Source organism: Aethalodelphis obliquidens, unplaced genomic scaffold, assembly GCF_003676395.1.
Source record: "Aethalodelphis obliquidens isolate GAN/ISIS:26980383/991018 unplaced genomic scaffold, ASM367639v1 scaffold3, whole genome shotgun sequence".
In the NCBI taxonomy this organism is placed as follows: Eukaryota; Metazoa; Chordata; class Mammalia; order Artiodactyla; family Delphinidae; genus Aethalodelphis; species Aethalodelphis obliquidens.
In genome coordinates this window covers 83,361,946-83,387,941 of record NW_020837947.1, presented here as the reverse complement: position 1 = coordinate 83,387,941, position 25,996 = coordinate 83,361,946, and positions in this window count along the sequence as shown.

Here is a 25,996-nt window from a genome sequence, read left to right as displayed (position 1 = left end):
TTGTTTGTTCTTATCTAGTTACTTAAAGGTAAAGTTACATTATTTATTTGAGAATTTTCTAGTATATGCAGTAGGTCTGTATTGCTATGAACTTCCCTCATAGGACTGCTTTTGCTATATCCTGTAGATTTTGGAAGGTTATGTGTCCTTTTTCATTCATCTCAAGGTAGTTTTTAAAATTTCATCTTTGAGTGCTTTGTTAACTAACTGGTTGTTTAGTTGCATATTGTTTAGACTCCAGGTGTTCGTGTTTTTTGCAGTTTACTTCCTGTAATTGATTTCATAACTTTGGGGGTAATATGATTTCAATATTCTTAAATGTATTGAAACTTGTTTTCTGGCCTAATATGTGATCTAGCCTGGAGAATATTCCATATACATTTGAAAAAAAAGGTGTATTCTGCAGTTTGGGGCTGGAATATTCTGTATGTATCTACTAATACAGTCTGGTATAATATGTCATTTAAGGCCAGTTTCCATTATTGATTTACTGTCTAGATGATATATCCATTGATAAGTGGGATATTAAAATCCCCTACTATTTTTGTACTACTGGCAATTTCTTCCTGTATGTCTGTTAATATTTGCTTTATGCATTTAGGTGCTTCTCTGTTGAGTGCAAAAATATTTATCAGTGTGATATCCTCTTAATAGATTGACTCCTTTAGCATTACGTAATGTCCTTCTTTGTCTTTTGTTTCAGTCTTTGTTTTAAAGTCTGTTTTTTTCTTATATGAGTATTGCTACCCCAGATTTCTTTTCATTTCCATTTGCATGAAATATCTTTTTCAGTCCTTTCACTCTCAGTCTATGTGTGTCTTTAGATATAAAATAAGTATCTTGTAGGCAGCGTATAAGTGGGTCTTGTTTTTAATCCATTCAGCTACCGTATGTCTTTTTAATTGGAGCATTTAGTCTATTTACACTTAAAGTGATTCTTGATAGATATCTACTTATTGCAATTTTTTAAATTGCTTTCTGGTTGTTTCTGTAGTTCTTCTCTATTCCTTTTTTCCTTTAGTCTCTTGTTTGTTAAATTTATTTTTTGTTATGTTTGGGTTTCTTTTTGTGTATGTATTAAAGCTTTTTGTTTGTGGTTACCATAAGTTTAATATCTATATACCTACATATATTAACAATTTATTTTAACCTTATAATCCCTAAATTCAAACATGTTCTAAAAGCACATTGAACTCCTCCTGCCCATGTTTTATGTTTTAGATATTATATTTTACATCTTTTTATTTTGTGTATCCTTTAACTACTCATTGTAGTTATACTTGATTGTATTACTTTTGCCTTTCAAGTTTCATACTAGCTTTTTGAGTGGCTGATTCACTGCCTTTACTATACTTACCTTTACCAGTTTGATAATGATACTTACCTTTACCAGCTATGACCTTTTCTTTTCCAGTTAAAGAAGACTCTTTAATATTTCTTATACGGCAGGCTTAGTGGTGGAGAAATATTTTAATATTTGCTTGTCTGGGGAAAATTTTATCTCTTCTTCCATTCTGAATGAATACCATGTCAGGTAGTGTATTCTTCGTTGTAAGATTTTTCCTTTGAGCAGTTTAAATATATCATGCCATTACCTTTTGGCCTGCAAAGTTTCTGTTGAAAGATCAACTGATAGTCTAATAGTAGTTTCCTAGTATGTGACTAGTTGTATTCTCTTGCTCCCTTTAATATTCTCTCTCTATCTTTAGCCTTTGCCATTTTAATTGTGTCTGGTTGTAGATTTTTTTGGGTTCATCTTATTTGGGAATCTGTGCTTCCTGGAACTGGGTGTGTTTCCTTCTCCAGACTAGAAAAGTTTTCAGCTTTTTCCTCAATAAGTTTTTTGACCTTTCCTCTCTCTCTTCCCATCTGGGTTTGCTATAGTAAGAATGTTAATATGTTTGAAGTTTTGCCATAGGTCCCTGAAACAGCCTCATTTAAAAAATTTTTTTTTTCATTGTTCTGATTGAGTAGTTTCCACTATTGTATCTTCCAGATTGCTGATCTGTTCTTCTGTGTCATCTAATCTGCTATTGACTCCTTCTAGTTTATTTTTCATTCCAGTTATTGTATTGTACAGCTCTGATTGTTTCTTTCTTATATTTTGTAACTGTTGAAGTTCTCCCTGTGCTCCTCCATTATTCCCCAGTGTTAGGTGGGCATTTTTATGACCATTACTTAGAACTGTTTATCACTGAAACTACTTATATCTGTTTCATTAGAGGTTTTCATTCTCCCCTAGGATTTTATTGTGTTCTTTTATTTTGTACATGTTCATCTGTCTCCACATATTTTTGGCTTTCTGTGTCTATGTCTATAAATCAGGTGAAACAGCTACCTCACACAGTCTTGACGTTGTGACCTTATGTAAGAGTGAACCCTGTGTAGATTGCTTGTTTCAGGCAGTTTTGGCAGCCCAGGTGGTATTGGAGTATGCATGGTCTGTGGGTATCTGAGGTGTAGCATGCTGTTGTTTCCTTGGTGGGACATCTGGTGCAGGCCAGGGGATTCCCGGGGTTCATTGTGCCAAGGCCACCTTGACAAGACAGCTGGAGCTATGGCCAGTGTCTAGGGAGGCTGGGGAACATCATTCTGGGGTGGGCTTGGGAAGATAACTATAGCTGGTGCTGGCCAAAGACCTGGAACATGCTAGGATGGCCTTGGCAGGCTAGCTTGAGTGCCTGGACCATACTCCTTTCTGTGCTAAGTGGAAGCAGAAGGCAAAAAATGATGCCCTCAATTGATTCCAAACCCAGAGAGAGTTCCAGCTTTTTCCTGCCCATTTGGTAGACACTCTAGAGATAGCAAAGGCATCCCCTTACACCTATAGTCTAGGTGCCCTTTAAACCACTGTTTTTTCACTCTTCTCCATGGCAGGCAAGTCTGTGTATGGGCCTATCAGTGATAGCTCTCCTATTCAGTTTATCACATCTGGGCAGGGTTCCCATCAATACTGTGGTTCCTCTATCATTTGTTGTGCAGCAGCTAGTGTTCAATCATCCCTCAGTTCTTCTTCAGTAAGAACTGCTCTATATGCAGGTGTTGATTTGATATTCCATGGGAGGAGCTGAGTTCTGGGACTTTCTAGGCCACAATCTTGGTCTCTATCTCATTAACTTTTCAATTTACCCTTTTTCATTACTCACTCCCCAAAGTAAATCTACTTAACTCCACTCCTCTCTCAACACACCTTTTCCTTTCTTACCTGTTTTTATTTTTATTGAGGTATAATTGGTTTAAAATATTATTAGTTTCAGATGTACGACATGGAGAGTCAATAGTTTTATATATTATACTCCATTTAAAATTATTACAAAATAATGGCTATATTCCCTGTGCTATACAATATATCTTTGTTGATTTTTTATTTTATACATGGTAGTTTGTAACTCTTAGTCTCATACTCCTATCTTGTCCATCCCACCTTTCCCCTCCCCACTGGTAACCAGTAGTTTCTTCTCTATATCCATGAGTTTCTTTCTGTTTTGTTATATACATTAGTCTGTTTTAGTTTTTAGATTCTACATACAAGTAATAACAGAGAATATTTGTCTATCTCTGTCTGGCTTATTTCACTGAACATAATACTCTCTAGGTCCATTCACATTGTTGAAAATGGCAGAATTTCATTCTTTTTTATGGCTGAGTAACATTCCATTATATATAATGGAATATTACACACACACACACACACACACACACACACACACACACACACACACCCCACATCTTCCTTATCCATTTTTTTTTTTGATGTTACCTTTCTTTCACATCTTGGCTATTGTACATAGTGCTGCTGTGAATATTGGAGTGTATGTATCTTTTCAAATTAGTGCTTTTTTTTTTTTCAGATGTATACCCAGTAGTGGAATTGCTGGATCATATAATAGTTCTATTTTTAGCTTTTTGTGGCACCTCCATACTGTTTTCCATAGTGGCTGCACCAATTTGCATTGCCACTAACAGTGTAGTAGGATTCCAGTTTTTCAACACCCTCACCAATATTTGTAGACATTTTGTAGACATTTATTATTTGTAGACATTTTGATGATAGCAATTCTGGCAGTTGTGAAGTGATATCTCAATATGGTTTGGATATGCACTTCTCTAGAGATTACCAAGGTTGAGCATTTTTCTTTTGGCCATCTGTATATCTTCTTTAAAAAATATCCATTCAGGATTTCTGCCCATGTTTTGTTCAGGTTTTTTTTTTATACTGAGTTGTATGTGCTGTTTATATATTTTGAATACTAATACATTATTGGTCATATCATTTGCAAATTTTTCTCTCATTTCTTTTCATTTTGTTAGTGGTTTACTTTTATGTGCCAAAGATTTTAAGTTTAATTAGATTCCATTTATTTATTTTTGATTTTACTTATTTTGCCTTAGGAGACTGATCCAAAAAAGATTGCTATGATTTATGTCAAAGAGTGTTCTACAGATGTTCTCTTCTAGAAGTTTTATGTTTTCAGGTCTTATATTTAGGTTTTAAATCCATTTTGAGTTTGTTTTTGTATATGGTGTGAGAAAGTGTTCTGATCTCATTTTTACATGTAACTGTCTACTTTCCAGCACCACCTATTGAAAGGATTTTCTTTTATTCATTGTATATTCTTGTCTCCTTTGTCATAGATTAACTGACCATAGATGCATTGTTTTATTTCTGGTTGCTCTATTTTGTTCCATTGATTTATGTGTCTGCTTTTTTTTTTTTTTTTTTTTTTTTTTTTTTTTTTTTTTTTTTTTTTTGCCAGTACCATGCTGTTTTAGCTACTATAGCTTTGTAATACAGTCTGAAGTCTGGAAGGGTGATACTACCTTCTTTGTTCTTTTTTCTCAAGATTGCTTTGGCAATTTGGGGTCTTTTATGGTTTCATATATACTTTAGGGTTATTTGTTCTAGTTCTGTGAAAAATATCATGGGCATTTTGATAGAGATTGCATTAAACATGTAGATTGCTTTTTGTAGTATGACCATTTTAAAAATATTAATTCTTCCAATCCAAGAGCACTGGATATTTTCCTATTTCCTTGTATCATTTTCAAATTCATTCATAACTGTTTTATAGGTTTAAGAGTATAAGTTTTTCACCTCTTTGGTTAAATTTATTCATAAGTATTATTTTTTGATGCAATTTAAATGAGATTGTTTTTTGCTTCTATTTCTGATAGTTCATTATTAGTGGATAGAAAAGCAATGGATTTCTGTATATTAATCATGTATCCTGCAACTTTACTGAGTTCATTTATTAATTCTAATAGTTTTTTGGTGGAGACGTTTTGGTTTTCTATATAGAGTATTATGTTACCTGCAAATAGTGAATTTTATTTTTTCCTTTCCAGTTGGGATGAATTTTATCTCTTTTTCTTGTCTGATTGTTGTGGCTAGGACTTCCAATACTTTGTTAAATAGAAGTGGCAAGAGTGGGCATCCTTGTCTTCTTCCTGACTTCAGAGGAAAGCTTTCAGGTTTTCATCACTGTGTATAATGTTACTCTGTGTTTGTCATAAGTGGCCTTTATTATGATGAGATATATTCCCTCTATATCAACTTTGAAGAGAGTTTTTGTGATGGATGGAGGTTGCATTTTCTTAAATGCTTTTTCTGTGTCTATTGAGATGATCATTTCATTTTTATCCTTCCTTTGTTTAATGTGGTGTATCACATTGCTTGAATTTTGAATATTGCAACATCCTTGCATCCCTGTAATAAATTCCACTTGATAATGTTGTGTGATCCTTTTTATATATTGCTGGATTCAGTTTCTAATATTTTCCTTAGCATTGTTTCATCTGTATTCATCAGAGGTACTGTCCTATGGTGTCTGTCTGGTTTTGGTATCAGGGTAATGGTAGCTCCATAGAATGAATTTGAAAGTGTTTCCATTTGCTTCATTTTTTTAAAATAGTTTGAGAATGAGAGGTATTAACTCTTCTTTCTTTGTTTGGTAGAATTCCTCTGTGAAGCTGTCCTGTCCTGGGCACTTTTGCTGGAAGTTTTTTTTTTTTTTAATTACAAGTTCAATTTCACTATTATTGATTGGTCTATTTAGATTATCTATTTCTTCCAGATTCAGTCTTGGAAGGTTGTATGTTTCTACAAATTTGTCCATTTCTTCTAGGGTCCAATTTGTTGACATATAACTGTTCTAGTATTCTCTTGTGATTTTTTTGTATCTCTGTCATATTGCTGTTTCCATTTCATTTCTTATTTTGTTTATTTGAGTCCTTTCTCTTATTTTTTAATAAGCCTGGATAAAGGTTTGTCAATTTTGTTTATTTTTTCCAAAATCATTCTTCATTTCATTGATCTTTTTTTATTGTTCTTTTTCAGTCTCAATTTTATTTATTTCCTTTATGATCTCTATTGTTTCCATGCTTCTGCTGAATTTGGGCTTTGTTTTCTGTTTCTTTTCTAATTCCGTTAGATGACAGCTTAGGTTGTTTATTTGAGATTTTTCTCATTTCTTGAAGTAGGCCTCTATTGCTATAAGCTTTCCTCTTTCAATAGCTTTTTTGTACCCCATAGGTTTTAGAAAGTTTTGTTTCCATTTTCATGTGACTTAAGATATTTTCTGATTTTCTCTTTGATTTCTTCATTGACCCATTGTTTTTTTAGTACCCTGTCATTTAGCCTCTAAGTGTTGTGCTTTTCTTTCTTTAATTGGTTTCTTGTTTCATACTGTTATGTTTGGAAATAATGGCTTGATATAATTTCTATACACTTAAATTTGTTGAGACTTATTTGTGGCCTAGCACATGATCTATCCTGGAGAATATTCCATGTGCACTTGAAAAGAATGTGTATTATGCTGTTTTTGGATGGAATGTCCTGTAAATATCTATGAAGTCCAACTGATCTAATGTATTATTGAAAAACACTGTTTCCTTACTGATTTTTTTTTTGTCTGGTTAATCTGTCCATTGATGTAAGTGGGGTGTTAAAGTCTCCTACTATTATTGTATTTTACTGTCAATTTCTTCCTTTATGTCTGTTAGTATTTGCTTTATATATTTAGGTGCCCCCTTAGTATGTGCATATTTGTTAAGAATTGTTAAATCATCCTCTTTTATGGATCCCTTTATCAATATATATTGCCCTTTCTTATTTTTTGTTATAGAATTTCTTTTAAAATCTATATTGTCTGATATGACTACTGCTAGCCCCATTTCTTTTTGTTCTATTTGAGTGAAATTTCTTCTTTCATTCCCATGCTTTCAGTCTGTGTGAGTCCTTAGCTCAGAAATGTGTTTCTTGTAAGCAGTGTATAGATTGGTCTTGATTTTTTATTCAATCAACCACCCTATGTCTTTGATTGAAGCATTTTGTCCACTGACATTTAAAGTGATTATTGATAGTTATATACTTATTGCCAAGTTTTTACTTGTTTTCTAATTGCTTTGTAGTTCTTCTATGTTCTTTTCATCTTCTTTCATTTCTTCCCTGTAATTTGATGATTTTATTAAGTGGTATGCTTGCATTCATTTCTCTCAAATTTTTGTATATCTACTGAGGCTTTTGATTTGTGGTTTTTATGGAGTTCATATATGTTGTCTTATAACTCTATATATTTGTTTTAAACAGGTAGTCATTTAAGTTCAGTCTCATTCTAAGAGATCAACATTTTAAAATTTCTTTCCCCATAGATCGTGTTTTTGATGTCATATTTTAAATCTTCATCCATTTTCTGATTATTGTATTTATAATTGATTTTATAATAGTTTGTCTTTTACTCTTTGTACAAGCTTATGTAAGAGGTTTATTATTTGTGGTTTTCATGTGATTCTGGGTCTGAGCCACCTTTGTTCCTCACAGCTGAGCTCTCCCTTCAGCCATGGCAGCCTTTGTCTCTCTGTAGAGCTGTATCCTAAAGCACACAGGGCCAAATTGTTTGCTCATCTCAGCCTGGGGCTTGCCAGGTTGGTTGTGGGGAAATAGGCCAGCCTCCCATGCAGTTTCAATCCATCCTCTCTTCCCTGTTTCAGGAGTGAGCAAGCATGTGCACCCTCCTCACAAGCAGAGTCCAGGCTTCCCACAGCCCTCCTATTAGTCCCACCAGGACCTCCAACCAGCCAAGTGGATTCATCCTAGGACTAGGGCACCCAATATGGAGCTTGAATCACTCCTCCGCAGGGAGATCTCTGCCCATGTAATCCCCTTCCTCTTCTGAGTCTCCCCCTCCCAGGGACACAGGTCCCAACCTGATCAGTTCTCTTTTCTTCCTACTTGATTCCATGTGGATCTTTCTTACAGCCTTCATTGTACAGGAGTCTTTCTGCCAGTCTCCAGTTAGTTTTCAGTGAGAATTGTTCCACATATAAATCTATTTTTGATGTGTTCATGGGGAAAAGTGAATTCCACATCCTCCTACTCTGTTATTTTGATCTCCTCCTCTCTTTTTTACTCTTTTCTTTTACTTTTCCAGCTGAATATTCTCCCTACTTTCTTTATATATTAAAGCTCTAAGTAACCATTTACACCAAGCTCAAATCTAACCACTTCCATTAAGGAATCTGGGCCATACAGCCATAAGTAACTTCTTCTTTTCATGAATAGGTCTAACTCATTTGAATATACCGTGCTCTTGGCACTGATGTTATGCTGAACTGCACTGTTATTATTCATTCTTTTTTGTCTTCATATGCATTTTTCCTCAATCAAATTGCATTCTTTAGGAGAGCCAATTCATTCTCAATTCTTTTTTTACTCCTCTTCTTTCTACTCCATACCCCAACTCTTATCATCATGCCACATACACCCCCAGTCACATCTATCTATTATACAGTACCAGAGTGCTTTGTAATAAACTTAGTAAATTTTATGCAAACATATAATTTTATGCATAGTCCTTAGTATTGACAAGAATGGGAATCATTCAGCCAGCATCCTTCACTGCCATAAAATATAACTGTTAAATTTTTATTTTTCTTGACATTTTTTATTCCTCCTCTTGGGAAGGACATCAAAATGGATTAATGCATTAAAACTAATTTCTCCTTCCTTTCCTACCTGATTCAAAGCTCTAGAAATCTAAATACCCTTAGACAGTCCTTAAATATCTTATAACATTCCATTAAATGCCATGTTCTCTACCCCATAAAAGCCCAATAAACTTTCTGCTTTGCAACTCCCAACACACTATTGTTCTATGAACAGTATTTTGTACATTAAATGAACAATATGCCAATGTGAGTAAGGCAATTATTCCTTATTTTACTGGTGTAATATTTAGTTTGCCTCATGGAAATAGGCATAAGAAGTCTGAGTATTTCAGCCTAGTCAATTGGTATGTTAAGACAATTGCCTTGGGTGTATAAAATTTATTTCTTTGGGTGACATTTAATTGCTGGGAAACTACAGTATTCATTTATATCTAGTTGCTTGAGTATCCATAAGAGATTGTTTTCACTGCTGAAAATTCCTTTAATTTATTATTATTTTCATTTGCAGTATTTTATTAAAATAATCATTTTTTTCATAGTATAATATAATTATCCATTCTTCTGTGGATTTTAGATGCACTTTATTTCTCAGAAGTTTGTGTTTTAGACATTTCTTATAGAAATTACAGATAATTATTAAACTATTAAGCTGTTGAGGATGTCTAAATCTTCTTTGTAAGTAGTTTCTCTTTTAACATCTCAAATACACTACAAAATAAACATAGTTTTCCCTGACTTCACTGATTATTTTCTTAATGGGTTAAAAACAATTTACATGTCTGTGTTCTTACACTTAACCTATTAATTCCATTTATTGACTGTATATTTTCTAGAAGAGCATTTATTTTTATGCTTTAGCTTTCTCTTTGCAATATTCCTTTGGCTTCATTGTTCATGTGTATGTGCAGAGAAAATGCATACATACAAATTGGAATACATTCAACAAGTTTCTATGTAAATATTTCTTTCCAAATTAAAACTCAAAGTGGAAATCTAAGGAGAATATTAACATATTTGTGTAAAATATAGGACAGTCTTATCTTTTTCATTTTTTTTATCTTTAGATAACCTTTTCATATACAAATCATATAATGATTGGAAAGGAATCTTCATTCTACATATATGTATATATATATATATTTTTTTTTTTTTTTGGTAAGTAGATGCTGACTGTCTCATTATGCTTTTTCAGTGGAAAAATATTAGTATGTTTAGAATTTACTTCCATTTTTTTCTCTAGGAAAGAAAATTTACATACACAAGGTTAACCAGTAGTTGAATTATTTTTTTTGAAAAATCTCTTACTGAGATAATATATAACTCTTCCAAAATAGCAGTATTAAAATATTTGAATCTTTGAAATAGAGTGAAAATATCTCCTGAGGTTATTTAGTTTCTCTGACACTAAAACTTCAGTTTCTTTTCATAGCATTTATTTTATATTGCTTTCATAGATACCATTGTAACCTGATGAACTGTAATTATTAAAGCTGTCCTATTTTTAATATCACAGTATCGGAATTCAGTCAAGAAATAAGTTATAAAAGAAAAAAAGTTATGTAATAGAAATGTCTCTCTATTCAAGATCAGAAAAAAAGGAAAAATAACAACAAAAATACATACTACAGACATCCAGACAATAAGATCCTAAATTCTAATGGAATATGTTTCTGTATCTTGCAGATTATTGCAGAAAGATTGCCTTTAAAAATACACAATTCCAAAGGGTAAAATCATATTATAGAAGGGTTAAAGAGGTTCATTTCAAAATCTTCCCCATGGAATTCTAGTTTAACGAGGGTGACCTACACTGGAAAACAATCTGTCAACATACATAATAAACATGACATTTCTGATAGAAACAAGGTTACACTATCCTGACTTTGAAAAGAATTTTTTAATGAACTTACTCAACAAATTAAAGATTCTTTATTATATTTGTACAAATTACCATTATCAATATATTGTATTATGTAAATATAATTATGAATATGCTTTAGCTGTATATTTTCACTAAGCATAGGAAATATTTATTTCCAAGAAATAATCAGGCATAAAATGATACAGAACTTTTGGGAAAAATGGATAAGCAAGCATTTGCATTTACTAGTTCTTCTTCCCATAATCTCATTAAAATTAAAAATATTCTAGAAAAATAAGAATAATTTCACAGCCATTTTAGAAAGCTCCAGCTAACCACCCCCCCAAAAAAAATCCATTATCAGACTTAAAATTGTGAAGATTTTAGAAGATATAAATTATATGGGACCAGAGGGAGTATGAAATGAAATAGAAATAAGGATTCACAACCTCATTTATCAAAGAAGAGAAGTTTTAAAATATGAGTATTACTTGAAAAACTATTTTAAAAGTCTAAGTTCATAAGTGTTAGTTGATGGTAGGAGAAAGTCTAAGGCAGGTGGAAACATAATTAGATTTTATTTAAAGAGTTGCAGAAACTGGTACTTTCTTGTGGGATAAAACAACAGATAAAATTTTTAAGCCACTGTTGCATGAAATTTACCACTATATAGAGCTGAACTCAATGTGAACTGATAAACCTAGGCATTTACACACTTACCTCTCCTTTTCTCTTTCCATCAAATTACTTGATCCAGGGTGCTTGAAATTAGAAATGTCACCAACTGAAGACACTTCAACAGTAGTTGCAGAGAGGTAAAATCACCCTCCACAAGCCAGGCAAACTGAAGAACAAATCAGCATCCACTATCAACATATAGATAAATTATACTGTGGGGGAGACACCCTGAAATATAAAATATGAATTCAAAGAAAATAAACTTACATTGGGATTTAAAAACAGAACAACAACAACAAATTATTAGAAACCAGAAAGACTGAGTTACATTCCTCTCCATACTCTCCTTAGGAGAAAATGGAGAGGTGTTCTGTAAGGGTATATTGTCTGCTATTGAAAATAAAGACTTTCTTTTTTAATATTTTGCACATTTGTAGTGGACATTGCTGGAACCCCACCCAAATCTCTTTACCTGACTACTACACAGATCTCCCAGTTTCTCTGTCTGTGTTAGTTTCTGGTGTACAGCAAAATGATTCATATACATATATGAATATATATATATATACTTTTTCATATTGTATCCCATTATGGTTTATTACAGGATATTGAATATAGTTCCATGTGCTATACAATAGAACCTTGTTGTTTATCTATTCTATATATAATAGCTTGTATCTGCTAGTCCCAAACTCCCAATACAACTCTCCCCCCACCTTCCCCCTTGGCAATCACTGGTCTGTTCTCTGTGTCTGTGAGTCTGTTTCTGTTTTATAGATAAGTTCATTTGTTTTATATTTTAGATTCCACATATAAGTGATATCACATGGAATTTTTCTTTCTCTTTCTGACTTCATTTAATATGATAATCTCTAGGTACATCCATGTTGCTGCAAATGGCATTATTAATTGTTTTTTATGGCTGAATATTATTTTATATTTATATATATATATATATATATATATATATATGTATATACACATACACACACACTACATCTTTTTTATCCATTCATCTGTTGATGGACATTTAGGTTGTTTCCATGGCTTGGCTATTGTAAATAGTGCTGCTCTGAACATAGGGGTTCATGTATCTTTTGAATTATACTTTTGTCCAGATATATATCCAGGAGTGGGATTGCTGGATCATATGGCAACTCTATTTTTAGTTTCCTGAGGAACCTCTATACTATTTTCCATAGTTACTGCACCAATTACATTCTCACCAACAATGTAGCAGGGTTCCCTTTTCTCCATATCCTCTCTAGCATTTTAAACAATATTATTTTTCCTCACACCCCCCATAAACCACCATTTTACACTCTTTTTTACAGGCTTAACTGTTTAAATATTCTACCTATAAGTTATATCACAAAGTATTTGTCTTTCTCTGTCTGACTTATCTTACATAGCATACTGTTTTCAAGGTCGGTCCATGACACTGCAAATCAAAGGATATCTTCCTTTCTCATGGCTGAATAATATTTCCTCATGTACATATACCACATCTTTTTTATCCATTCATTCATTGATGGGCATCTGGGTTGTTTCCATATCTTGGCTATTGTAAATAATGCTGCAGTAAACATGCAAGTGCATGTATCTCTTAGAAATCCTGTTTTTATTTTCTTTTGGGTATATACACAGCAGTGGAATTGCTGGATAAAAGTGTAGTCATATTTATACTTTTTTGAGGAAACTCCATACTGTTTTCCATAACAGTTGGACCAATTTGCCTTGCCACTGTAAATGTATGAGGGTTCATTTTTCACCACATCCTCACCAGCACCGTTTGTCTCTTGTCTTCTTGGTAACAGCCATTCTAACAGGCATAAGGTGATGTCTCATTGTGGCTTTGATTTTCATTTCCCTGATTATTAGTGATGTTGAAAATCTTTTCATGTGTCTGTTGGCCATTTTGATGTCCTCTTTGAGAAATGATTTTTTAGTTATTCTGCCCATTTTTAAATTAGATTAATTGGCTTTTTATATTTTTTGGATATTAACCACTTATCCAACATATGGTTTGCAAAGGGTTTGTCACTTTCTTTAGGTTGTGTTTTCATTTTGTTAATGTTTCTTTTGCTTTGCAGAAACTTTTGGGTTTAACGTAGTCCTATTTTTTGATTGTTTTATTTTGTTGTGTATGCTTTGGGCTTCATGCTCCCCACATTTTTTCCAAGACAAGTATTGATAAGATTCATACCTATGTTTTCTTCTAGGAGTTTTATGGTATATAGTTTTATGTTTAAGTAAAACATAAATCAATTTCACTTTAATTTTTGTGAATAGTGTGAAATACGTTTTTGATTTCATGGTTCTGCATGTGTTTCTTCAGTTTTCCCAGAAAAATTTGTTGAAGAGAATATTCTTTTCCAATTGGGTATTCTTGGATCCTTTGTCAAATATTAGATGACTGTATATGCCAGGGTTTAATTCTGGGCTCTCTATTCTGTTCCATTAGTTGATGTCTCTATTTTTGTGCCAGTACCATACTGTTTTTATTACTATGGATTTGTAGTATGTTTTGAAATCTGGTCGTGGGGATTGCATTAACTCTATAAATGACTTTGAGTAGTATGGCCATTTTACAATATTAATTCTTCCAATTTATGAACACAGTATGCCTTTTCATTTGTGTCTTCTTTGATTTCTTTCATCAAAGTTTTGTACTTTTCATTGTATAGATATTTCACTTCCTTGGTTAATATTATTCCTAAATATTTTATGTTTTATGCTATTGTGAATGAGATGGTTTATTTCTTTTTCAGATGCTTCATCATAAAGGAATGCAGCTTATTTCTGAATGTTGATTTTGTATTTTGCCACTTCACTGAAGTCACTGAGTAATTCCAACAGTTTTTTGACTGATTCTTTAGTATATTCTATACATAGGATTATATTATCAGCAAATACTGACAGTTTTGCTCTTCTTTTCTAATCTGGATTCCTTTTATTTCTTTGTCTTGCCTAAATGCTCTAGTATTCATCCCAGTATTGAATAGAAGTGGTGGGCATCCTTGCCTTATGCCTGATCATAGGGAAAATGCTTTCAATTTCTCTCCATTGCATATAATGTTAGCTGTGAGTTTGTCATATATGAACTTTATGATTTTGAATTATGTTTCTTCTATACCCAGTCTATCACAAAAGCTATATGTATTCTGTCAAATGCTTTTTCTACATCTATTATATGATCATGTGATTTTTATATTTCATTACATTGATGTGATTTTATTGATTTACGTATGTTGAACCATCCTTGAATCCCAGGAATAAATCTCTCTTGGTTGTGATGTATAATCTTTTTAACGTGTTCTTGAATTCAGTTTGCTAATACTTTGCTGGGAATTTTTGCATGTATATTCATGAGGGATGTTGGTCTATATATATATGTTTTTCTTGTGGTAACCATATCTAGTGTTGGTATCAAAGTAATGCTGGCCTCACAAAATGAGTTTGGGCATGTTCCCTCTTCCTCCTCAATATTTTGGAAGAGTTTGAGAGGAATTGGTATTAATTCTTTAAATATTTGGTAGAATTCTCCAGTGAAGTCATCTGGTCCTGGTGCTTCTATGTTGGGTTTTTTTCTTTGTTTGGCGGGGGGGGGGGGGGTTGTTTGTTTTATTACTGTTTCAGTCTCTATCCATTATTGGTCTGTTTGGATTTTCTATTTATTCCTGATTTAGTCTTAGTATGTTGTGTGTTTCTAGAAATGCACCCATTTCTTCTAGGTTATATAATTTGTTATCATATATTTGTTCATATAGTCTCTTATCATTCTATATATTTCTGTAGTAGTATCAGTTGTAATGTCTTCTTTTTCATTTCTGGCTTTTTTCATTTGAATGTTTTCTCTTTTTTTCTCTTTTAGTCTAGCTAAAGGCTTGTCAATTTGTTTATCTTTTTGAAGAACTGGCTCTTTGTTTCATTGATTATTCCTGTTCCTTTTCTGGTTTCTATTTCATTTATTTGTGCTCTGATCCTTATTATTTTCTTCTTTCTGCTAACTTTGGGCTTAATATGTTTTTCTTTTTCTAGTTCCTTGAGGTTTAAAATTAGGTTGTTTATTTAAGATCTTACTAATTTAATAATATATGTGTCTATTGCTATAAAGTTTCTTCTCAGAACTGTTTTTTGCTACATCCCACAATATTTGATATGTTGTGTTTTCATTTTCATTTTGGGGGGATAATATATTTCCTTTTTGAATTCTTCTCTGACTCAGTGGTTGTTTAGAAGTTTGTTGTTTACCTTCCAAATATTTCTAGATCTTTTCACTTTCCTCTTGTTTTGATTTCCAGTTTCATATCCTTGTGGTCAAGAGAAGATAGTTGGTATGATTTCAATCTTCTTATATTTGCTAAGTTATGTTTTGTGACCAATATGATCAGTCCTGGAGAATGTTCCATGTTTGCTTGAGAAGATTATACATTCTGCTGCTGTTGGATAGAATGTTCTGTATATGTCAATTAATTCCAATTGTTTTTAATTGTGGTTCAATTCCAAAACTTCTTACTGATTTTCTGTCTAGACAATCTACCCATTGCTGATAGTGGAGTATTCATGCCTCCTACAATTGTTGTATTGTTGTCTATTACTTCCTTAACATCTGTTATTAATTGTTTAATATATTTCAGTGCTCAAGTATTGGGAGTATGTATATTTATGATTGTTATATCTTCTTGATGTATTGATCCTTTTATGATTATATAATGACTTTTTTGTCTCTTGTTATCTTTAGGCTTGAAGTCTATTTTGTTTAAGTGTGGCTACACCTGCCTTCTTTTTGTTTTCATGTGTTGAATATAATCTTCCAACCTTTCACTTTGAGGCTATGTGTGTTTTTAGAGCTGAAAAAGGTATCCTATAGGTAGCACATAGTTGTATCTTGTTTTTTGATCCATCCAGCCAATATGTGTCTTTTGATTGGTGAGTACAATTCATTTATATTTAGGGTAATTATTGATATGTAAGGATTTACTACTACCATTTTATATTTTCTCTTTCCTCTTCTTTTGTCTTCTGGTTATTCTGACTCTCCACTTTATCCCTCTCCTCTCTTTCTGTCTACCTTTGTAATTTGATGATTTGTGCATTCTCCTACCCTCTGTGTGTGTGTTTGTGTGTGCACATGCATGTGTCTTTATGCTTTAAATTTTTGCCTTGTGGCTACTGTGAGGTTTACAAAAAAACCTTATAAATAAAATAGTCATTTTTCTTCTGTTAGAAATTTATCTTCATTTGTCTATTAAAGATACCATCATTTTACTCTTCCCCTTTTATAATTTTTGTGTCACAAAGTATCTCTCTTTATGCTGTAATTTTGTTATCAAGTTGTGGTAGCTATGGTTATGTTTCATGCTCTTTTCACTTAAACTTTATGCTAAGAGTTTAACATATTATTTTAAACATTAGTTACAGTATTCTGAGTACACATTAACTTAATCAGAGGTTTGTGTACTTTTTTCTTTCCATTTTAGGTAGAAGATATTCTTTTAAATATTTCTTGTTTAAAGGGGCAGGTTTAGTGGTGGTGAACGCCCTCAGTTTTTGTTTGTCTGGGAAAGCCTTTATTTCTCCCTAATATCTGAGGGAAGGTTTGGCAGCAGAGGAGGGCAGGTGTGTACTTAACACTTGGAGCTTTGTGTATTCCCATGGCTCAGTAGAGGAATCCACAGTGGGTACATCCCAGAGGTCTTTGAGTGGTCTTCATGCCTCATGGGGCAGAGAGCAGGAGAGGCTTTCCTTCAGTTCTCTTCGTCTGTCTACTTCCCTTTTCTTTCACTCCTCCAGTTATTGCAGTCTCTTTTCAAAGTACACAACTTATCTTTCCAGCTGCAGTGTGAGCAGCTGGGCAGATCCCCATCCACCACCTTCATACTTCACCTCTTCTACCAGAAATGTCTTGCTGGCTTGTTCTCAGAACAGCTGTCACCTTCTCTGCTGCTGTTGACTCTGCCACCACTTCCCTTGCTCTGCTGCCTCCTCATCTCCTCTGTGGTTCAATCTACCCCCTTTCTGGTCCATGGATGGATGGACTCATGGGTATCATGGTATGCTGTGCAGAGCCACTTTTTTTCAGTTATGGATGTCCAAGAGTTGTAAATCAAAGAGGAGAGAAAAGAGAAAAGACTCACACCTCCATGATGCTGACATCACTCCTCTTTGGCTATTTTCTTTTTAATTAAATCTTACAATGGGTGTGCAGAGGTGAATATCCATAAGCATTTTTAAATATGGAAACTGTTTAGTAAAAACAAGAGGAAAAATATACTTGCTGGTACAAAGGGGCTTTTGGGGAAAAGCATAAGCCTGAGCAAAGGAAACTGACACAACACATAACAATGTATTGAAGATAATAAAAGGCAAAGAGATACCTAAGTATCCAGAAGTAGACAATAATCAGATATAGAATATTAGCAAGAGCCAATGGGGAAAAGGGAATGTTTTTGGAAGATCAATGTAACCGTATTTTAAGTGGTATTAGTAATTTTAGACTGAGGAGAGAGCTAAAGTTCCTATTTTTAATTATTTTATGCTTTGTTTTCATTTCCTACTTTAAAATATAATCTGTAGTATTCTAATATACACTTTTCCTAAAACAAGAATCGGTTGGAGGGGACCTTCAAGATGACAGAGGAGTAAGATGTGGAGATCACCTTCCTCCCCACAAATACATCAAAAAAAATCTACATGTGGAACAACTCCTACAGAACACCTACTGAACGCTGGCAGAAGACCTCAGACTTCCCAAAAGGCAAGAAACTCCCCACACACCTGGGTAGGGCAAAAGAAAAAAGAATAAACAGAGACAAAAGAATAGGGATGGAACCTGCACCAGTGGGAGGGAGCTGTGAAGGAGGAAAAGTTTCCACACATTGGGAGGCCCATCACTGGTGGAGACGGGGGGTGGGGGTCAGGGGGAAGCTTCGGAGCCATGGAGGAGAGCACAGTAACAGGGGTGCAGATGGCAAAGTGGAGAGATACCTGCACAGAGGATCAGTGCCAACAAGCACTCACCAGCCTGAGAGGCTTGTCTGCTCACCCACAAGGGCAGGTGGGGGCTGGGAGCTGAGGCTCAGGCTTCAGAGTTCAGAACCAGGGAGAGGACTGGGGTTGGCTGCATGAACACAGCCTGAAGGGGGCTAGTGCACAACAGTTAGCCGGGAAGGAGTAAGGGAAGAAGTCTGGACCTGCCTAAGAGGCAAGATACCATTGTATCAGGGTACACGAGGAAAGGGAATTCAGAGCACCACCTAAACAAGCTCCAGAGATGGGTGCGTGCCACAGCTGTCAGAGTGGACCACAGAGATGGGCATGAGATGCTAACCTGCTGCTGCAGCCACCAAGAAGCCTGTGTGCAAGCACAGGTCATTATCCACACCTCCGCTCCCGGGAACCTGTGCAGCCCGCCATTGCCAGGGTTCCGTGATCCAGGGATAGCTTCTCCAGGAGAAAACACAGCACTCTCAGGCTGGTGCAATGTCACACCAGCCTCTGTCGTTGCAGGCGTGCCCCGCATTCTATACCCATCTCACTCTCCAGCCTGAGTGAGCCACAGTTCCCTATTCAGTCTCTCCTTTAACCCCCACCTGTCTGGGCAAAGAACATATGCCACAAGGCGACTTACATGCAGAGGCAGGGGCAAATCCAAAGCTGAACCCCAGGAGCTGTGCGACCAAAGAAGTGAAAGGGAAATTTCTCTGGTCAGCCACAGGAGCAGCAGATTAAATCTGCACAGTCAACTTGATATACCCTGCATCTGTGGAATACCTGAACAGACAACGAATCATCCCAAAATTTAGGCAGTGGACTTTGGGAGCAACTGTAGGCTTGGGGTTTGCTTTCTGCCTCTAATTTTTTTTCTGGTGTTATGTTTATCTTAGTTCAGTATTTAGAGCTTATTATCATTGGTAGCTTGGTTTATTGATTTGGTTGTTCTCTTCATTTATATATATTTTTTTTCTTTCCTTTTTCTCTTTTTGTGAGTGTGTATGTGTATGCTTCTTTGTGTGATTTTGTATCTATAGGTTTGCTTTTACCATTTGTCCTAGGATTCTGTCAGTCCATTTTAGTTTTTTTTTTTTTTTTTAGTATAGTTTTTAGCGCTTGTTATCATTGGTGGATTTGTATATTGGTTTGGTTGCTCTCTCTTTTTTTGTATTACTTTTTTATTTCTTTATTTTAATACGTTTTTAATTTTTATTTTCATAACGTTATTTATTTTTCTTTCTTTTTTTATCACTTTCCTTCTGAGTTGTGTGGCAGAAACACAGGGTCTTGGTGCTCCAGCCAGGTGTCAGGCCTGAGCCTCTGAGGTGGGAGAGCTGAGTTCAAGACATTTTCCCACCAGAGACCTCCCAGCCTCATGTAATATCAATTTGTGAGAGCTCCCCCAGAGATCTCTGTCTCAATGCAAAGACCTAGCTCCACTCAACGACCAGCAAGCTCCATTGCTGGACACCCCATGCCAAACAACTAGCAAGACAGGAACACAACCCTACCCATTAGCTGAGAGGCTGCCTAAAATCATAATAAGTCCACCAATAACCCAAAACAGACCACTGGAAATGACTGACACCATCAGAAAGACAAGATACAGCCTAATCCACCAGAACACAGGCACTAGTCACCTCCAGCAGGAAATATACACAACCCACTGAACAAACCTTACCCTCTGGGGCAGACACCAAAAACAATGGGAACTAGGAACATGCAGCCTGTGAAAAGGAGACCCAAAACATAGTAAGGTAAGCAAAATGAGAAGACAGAGAAACACACAGCAGATCAAGGAGCAAGGTAAAAACCCACCAGACCAAAAAAGGGAGAGGAAATAGGCAGCCTACCTGAAAAGGAATTCAGAGTAATGGTAGTACAGATGATCCAAATTCTTGGAAATATAATGGAGAAAATACAAGAAATGTTTAACAAGGACCTAGAAGAACTAAAGAGCAAACAAACAATGATGAACAACAAAATGAATGAAATTTAAAATTCTCTAGAAGGAATCAATAGCAGAATAACTGAAGCAGAAGAATAGAGAAGTAACCTGGAAGATAAAATAGTGGAAATAACTACTGCAGAGCAGAATAAATAAAAAGAATGAAAAGAATTAAGGACAGTCTCAGAGAACACTGGGACAACATTAAAAGCATGAATATTCGAATTATAGGGGTACCAGAAGAAGAAGAGAAAAAGAAAGGGACTGAGGAAATATTTGAAGAGATTATAGTTGAAAACTTCCCTAATATGGGAAAGGAAAAACTCAAGTCCAGGAAGCACAGAGAGTTCCATATAGGATAAATCCAAGGAGAAACAAATGAAGACACATAGTAATCAAACTCTCAAAAATTAAATACAAAGAAAAAATAATAAAAGCAGCAAGGGCAAAGCAACAAATAACATACAAGGGAATCCCCATAAGGTTAACAGCTGATCTTTCACCAGAAACTCTACAAGCCAGAAAGGGAGTGGCAGGACATATTTAAAGTCATGATAGGGAAAAACCTGCAACCAAGATTACTCTATCCAGCAAGGATCTTATTCAGATTTGACAGAGAAATTAAAAACTTTACAGAAAATAAAAGCTAAGAGAACTCAGCACCATCAAACCAGCTTTACCGCAAATGCTAAAGGAACTTCTCTAGGCAGGAAACACAAGAAAGGGAAAAGACCTACAATAAAAACCCCAAAACAATTAAGAAACTGGTAATAGGAACATATAGATTGTTAATTACCTTAAATGTAAATGCTCCAACCAAAAACCATAGACTGGCTGAATGGATACAAAAACAAGACCCATATATATGCTGTCTACAAGAGACCCACTTCAGACCTAGGGACACATACAGACTGAAAGTGAGGATATGCAAAAAGATATTCCATGCAAATGGAAATCAAAAGAAAGCTGGAGTACCAATTCTCATATCAGACAAAATAAACTTTAAAATAAAGATTATTATAAGAGACAAGGAAGGACTACATAATTATCAAGGGATCAATCCAAGAAGAAGATAAAACAATTGGAAATATTTATGCACCCAGCATAGGAGAACTTCAGTACATAATGCAAATGCTAACAGCCATAAAAGGGGAAATCGACAGTGAAAAAATAACAGTAGGGGATTCTAAATCCCACTTTCAACAATGGACAGATCATCCAAAATGAAAATAGAAAAGGAAACACAAGCTTTAAATGATACATTAAACAAGATGGACTTAATTGATATTTATAGGGCATTCCATCCAAAAACAACAGAATACACTTTCTTCTCAAGTGCCATGGAACGTTCTTCAGGATAGATCATATCTTGGGTCACAAATGAAGCCTTGGTAATTTAAGAAAATTGAAATCATATCAATATTTTTCCTGACCACAATGCTATGAGAATAGATATCAATTACAGGAAAAAATCTGTAAAAAATACAAACACGTGGAGGCTAAACAATTACTAAATAAGCAAGAGATCACTGAAGAAATCAAAGAGGAAATTTAAAAATACCTAGAAACAAATGACAATGAAAACACAATGACCCAAAACCTATGGGAGGCAACAAAAGCAGTTTTAAGAGGGAAGTTTATAGCAACAAAATCCTACCTCAAGAAATAAGAAACATCTCAAATAAACAACCTAAACTTACATCTAAAGCAGTTAGGGAAAGGAGAACAAAATAATCCCAAAGTTGGCAGAAGGAAAGAAATCATAAAGATCAGAATAGAAATAAGTGAAAAAGAAATGAAGGAAACAATAGCAAAGATCAATAAAACTAAAAGCTGGTTCTTTGAGAAGATAACGAAAATTGACACACCATTAGCCAGATTCATCAAGAAAAAAGAGAGAAGACTCAAATCAACAAAATTAGAAATGAAAAAGGAGAAGTAATAACTGACCCTGCAGAAATACAAAGGATAATGAGAGATTACTACAAGTAACTATATGCCAATAAAATGGACAAACTGGAAGAAATGGACAAATTCTTAGAAAAGCACAATTTTCCTAGACTGAACCAGGAAGAAATAGAAAATATAAACAGACCAATCACAAGCACTGAAATTGAGTCTGTGATTAAAAATCTTCCAACAAACAAAAGACCAGGACCAGATGGCTTTAAAGGCGAATTCTTTCAAACATTTAGAGAAGAGCTAATGCCTATTCTTCTTAAACTCTTCCAAAATATAGCAGAGGGAGGAAAACACCCAAACTCATTCTACGAGGCAGCCATCACGCTGATACCAAAACCAGACAAAGATGTCCCAAAGAAAGAAAACTACAGGCCAATATCACTGATGAACATAGATGTAAAATTCCTCACCAAAATACTAGCAAACAGAAACCAACAACACATGAAAAGTGTCATACACCATGATCAACTGCTGTTTATCCCGGGAATGCAAGGATTCTTCAATATATGCAAATCAATCAATGCAATATGCCATATTAACAAACTGAAGGATAAAAACCATGTGATGATCCCAATAGATGCAGAGAAAGCTTCTGACAAAATTCAACACCCATTTATGATAAAAACCCTGCAGAAAGTAGGCATAGAGGGAACTTACCTCAACATAATAAAGGCCATATATGAGAAACCCACAGCCAACATCGTTCTCAACGGTGAAAAACTGAAAACTTTTCCAATAAGATCAAGAACAAGACAAGGTTGCCCACTCTCACCACCAGTATTCAACATAGTTTTGAAAGTTTTATCCACAGTAATCAGAGAAGAAAAAGAAATAAAATGAATCCAAATCAGAAAAGAAGGAGTAAAATTGTCATTGTTTGCAGATGACATGATATTATACATAGAGAATCCTAAAGATGCTACCAGAAAGCAACTAGAACTAATCAATAAATTTGGTAAAGTAGCAGGATACAAAATTAATGCATGAAATCCCTAGCAAGCCTCCACACTAATGATGAAAAATCTGAAAGAAAAATTAAGGAAACACTCCCATTTATCATTGAAACAAAAAGAATAAAATACCTAGGAATAAACCAACTTGAGGAGAAAGGGAGACCTGTATGCAGAAAACTATAAGACACTGATGAAAGAAATTAAAGATGATACAAACAGATGGAGAAATATACCATGTTCTTGGATTGGAAGATTCAATATTGTGAAAATGACTATACTACCCAAAGCAATCTACATATTCAGTGCAATTCTTATCAAACTACCAATGGCATTTTTCACAGAACTTGGACAAAAATTTTCACAGTTTGTATGGAAACACAAAAGACCTCGAATAGCCAAAGCAACCTTGAGAAAGAAAAATGGAGCTGGACGAATCAGGCTCCTTGAATTCAGACTATACTATAAAGCTACAGTAATCAAGACAGTACAGTACTGACACAAAACCAGAAATACAGATTAATGGAACAGAATAGAAAGCCCAGAGATAAACCCATACACATATGGTCACCTTATCTTTGATAAAGGAGGCAAGAATATACAATGGAGAAAAGACAGCCTCTTCAATAAGTGGTGCTGGGAAAACTAGACAGCTACATGTAAAAAAATGAAATTAGAACACTTCCTAACACCATACACAAAAATAAACTAAAAATGGATAAAAGACCTAAATGTAAGGGCAGACACTATCAAACTCTTAGAGGAAGACATAGGCAGAGCACTCTATGACAAAAATCACAGCAAGATCCTTTTTGACCCATTTCCTAGAGAAATGGAAATGAAAACAAAATAAATAAATGGGATCTAATGAAACTTTAAAGCTTTTGCACAGCAAAGGAAACCACAAACAATACGAAAAGACAGCCCTCAGAAGGGGAGAAGATATTTGCAGACGAAGCAACAGACAGCGGATTAATCTCCAAAATATACAAGCAGCTCATGCAGCTCAATATCAAAAAAACAAACAAACTAATCCAAAAATGGGCAGAAGACCTAAACACACATTTCTCCAAAGAAGATATACAGATTGCCAACAAACACATGAAAGGATGCTCAACATCACTAATCATTAGAGAATTGCAAATCAAAATTAAATGTGGTATCATCCCACACTGGTCAGAATGGCCATCATCAAAAATTCTAAAAACAATAAATGCTGGAGAGGGTGTGGAGAAAAGGGAACCCTCTTGCACTGTTGGTGGGAATGTAAATTGATACAGCCACTATGGAGAACAGTATGGACATTCCTTAAAAAATTATAAATAAAACTACCATATAACCCAGCAATTCCACTACTGGGCATATACCCTGAGAAAACCATAATTCAAAAAGAGTCATGTACCACAATATTCATTGCAGCTCTATTTACAATAGCCAGGACATGGAAACAACCTAAGTGTCCATCATCATATGAATGGATAAAGAAGATGTGGCACATATATACAATGGAATATTATTCAGCCATAAAAAGAAAGGAAAATGAGTTATTTGTAGTGAGGTGAATGCACCTATAGTGTGTCATACAGAGTGAAGTCAGAAAGAGAAAAACAAATACCGTATGCTAACACATATATATGGAATCTAAAATTTAAAAAAAATGCTTCTTAAGAACCTAGGGACAGGACAGGAATAAAGATGTAGAAAATGGACTTGAGGACACGGAGAGTGGTAAGGGGAAGCTGGAACGAAGTGAGAGAGTGGCATGGACATATATACACTACCAAATGTAAAACACATAGCTAGTGGGAAGTAGCCGCATAGCACAGGGAGATCAGCTTGGTGCTATGTGACCATCTAGAGAAGTGGAATACGGAGGGTGGGATGGAGGCACAAGAGAGAGGGGATATATGTATATGTATAGCTGATTCATTTTGTTATAAAGCAGAAACTAACACATCATTATAAAGCAATTATATTCCAATAAAGATGTTAGAAACAAAAAAAGAATTAGTTCTGCCTTCTGAAACACTGATTTGGTGATAGATCATCTGAATTATTATTTAAAATCAAGAATTTTTAAACAGAAATAATAGCATTAACCCTGGTATTCTAATTCTATATGATCTCAAAATTATATGTTTATTTAAATAATATTAAACCTTATTAATGACGTTATTAGTACTTGATAATCTTCTTCCTCTCCTGAGCAGGAACACGAATTTTGTTAAAGAATAGTAATGCTGTGTGTGCACTCTTTAGTTTGATAATCTTAGTCAATAGGTTAGTGGAGTTAGTATTCGTTATGCTCTTTAATCAATGGTTATTTTTGTAAGAGGTAGTATTTTGTTAGAGAAATTATTGAAGATTTTTAAAGTTAAAGAAATAAACAACCATGAAATAAAGGGAGAAATTATGACTGGGTAGGACATTTGAAATGAGAATTGAAATAAATCAGATTGGACCTATAAGTTGTTTGTTATCGATACTAGTCAATGGAAAGATTTCTGAACTAGAAAGGTAGGAGGAACAACATTGAATTGAAGAACAAAATCCAATGCCCTTCCAACTGAAAAAAAAAAAATCTGATTCAATTGCTTGTAGTATCTAATCAAAGAAGGATGGAGTAAGTGCAAATACAAACAGACATTGCACCAT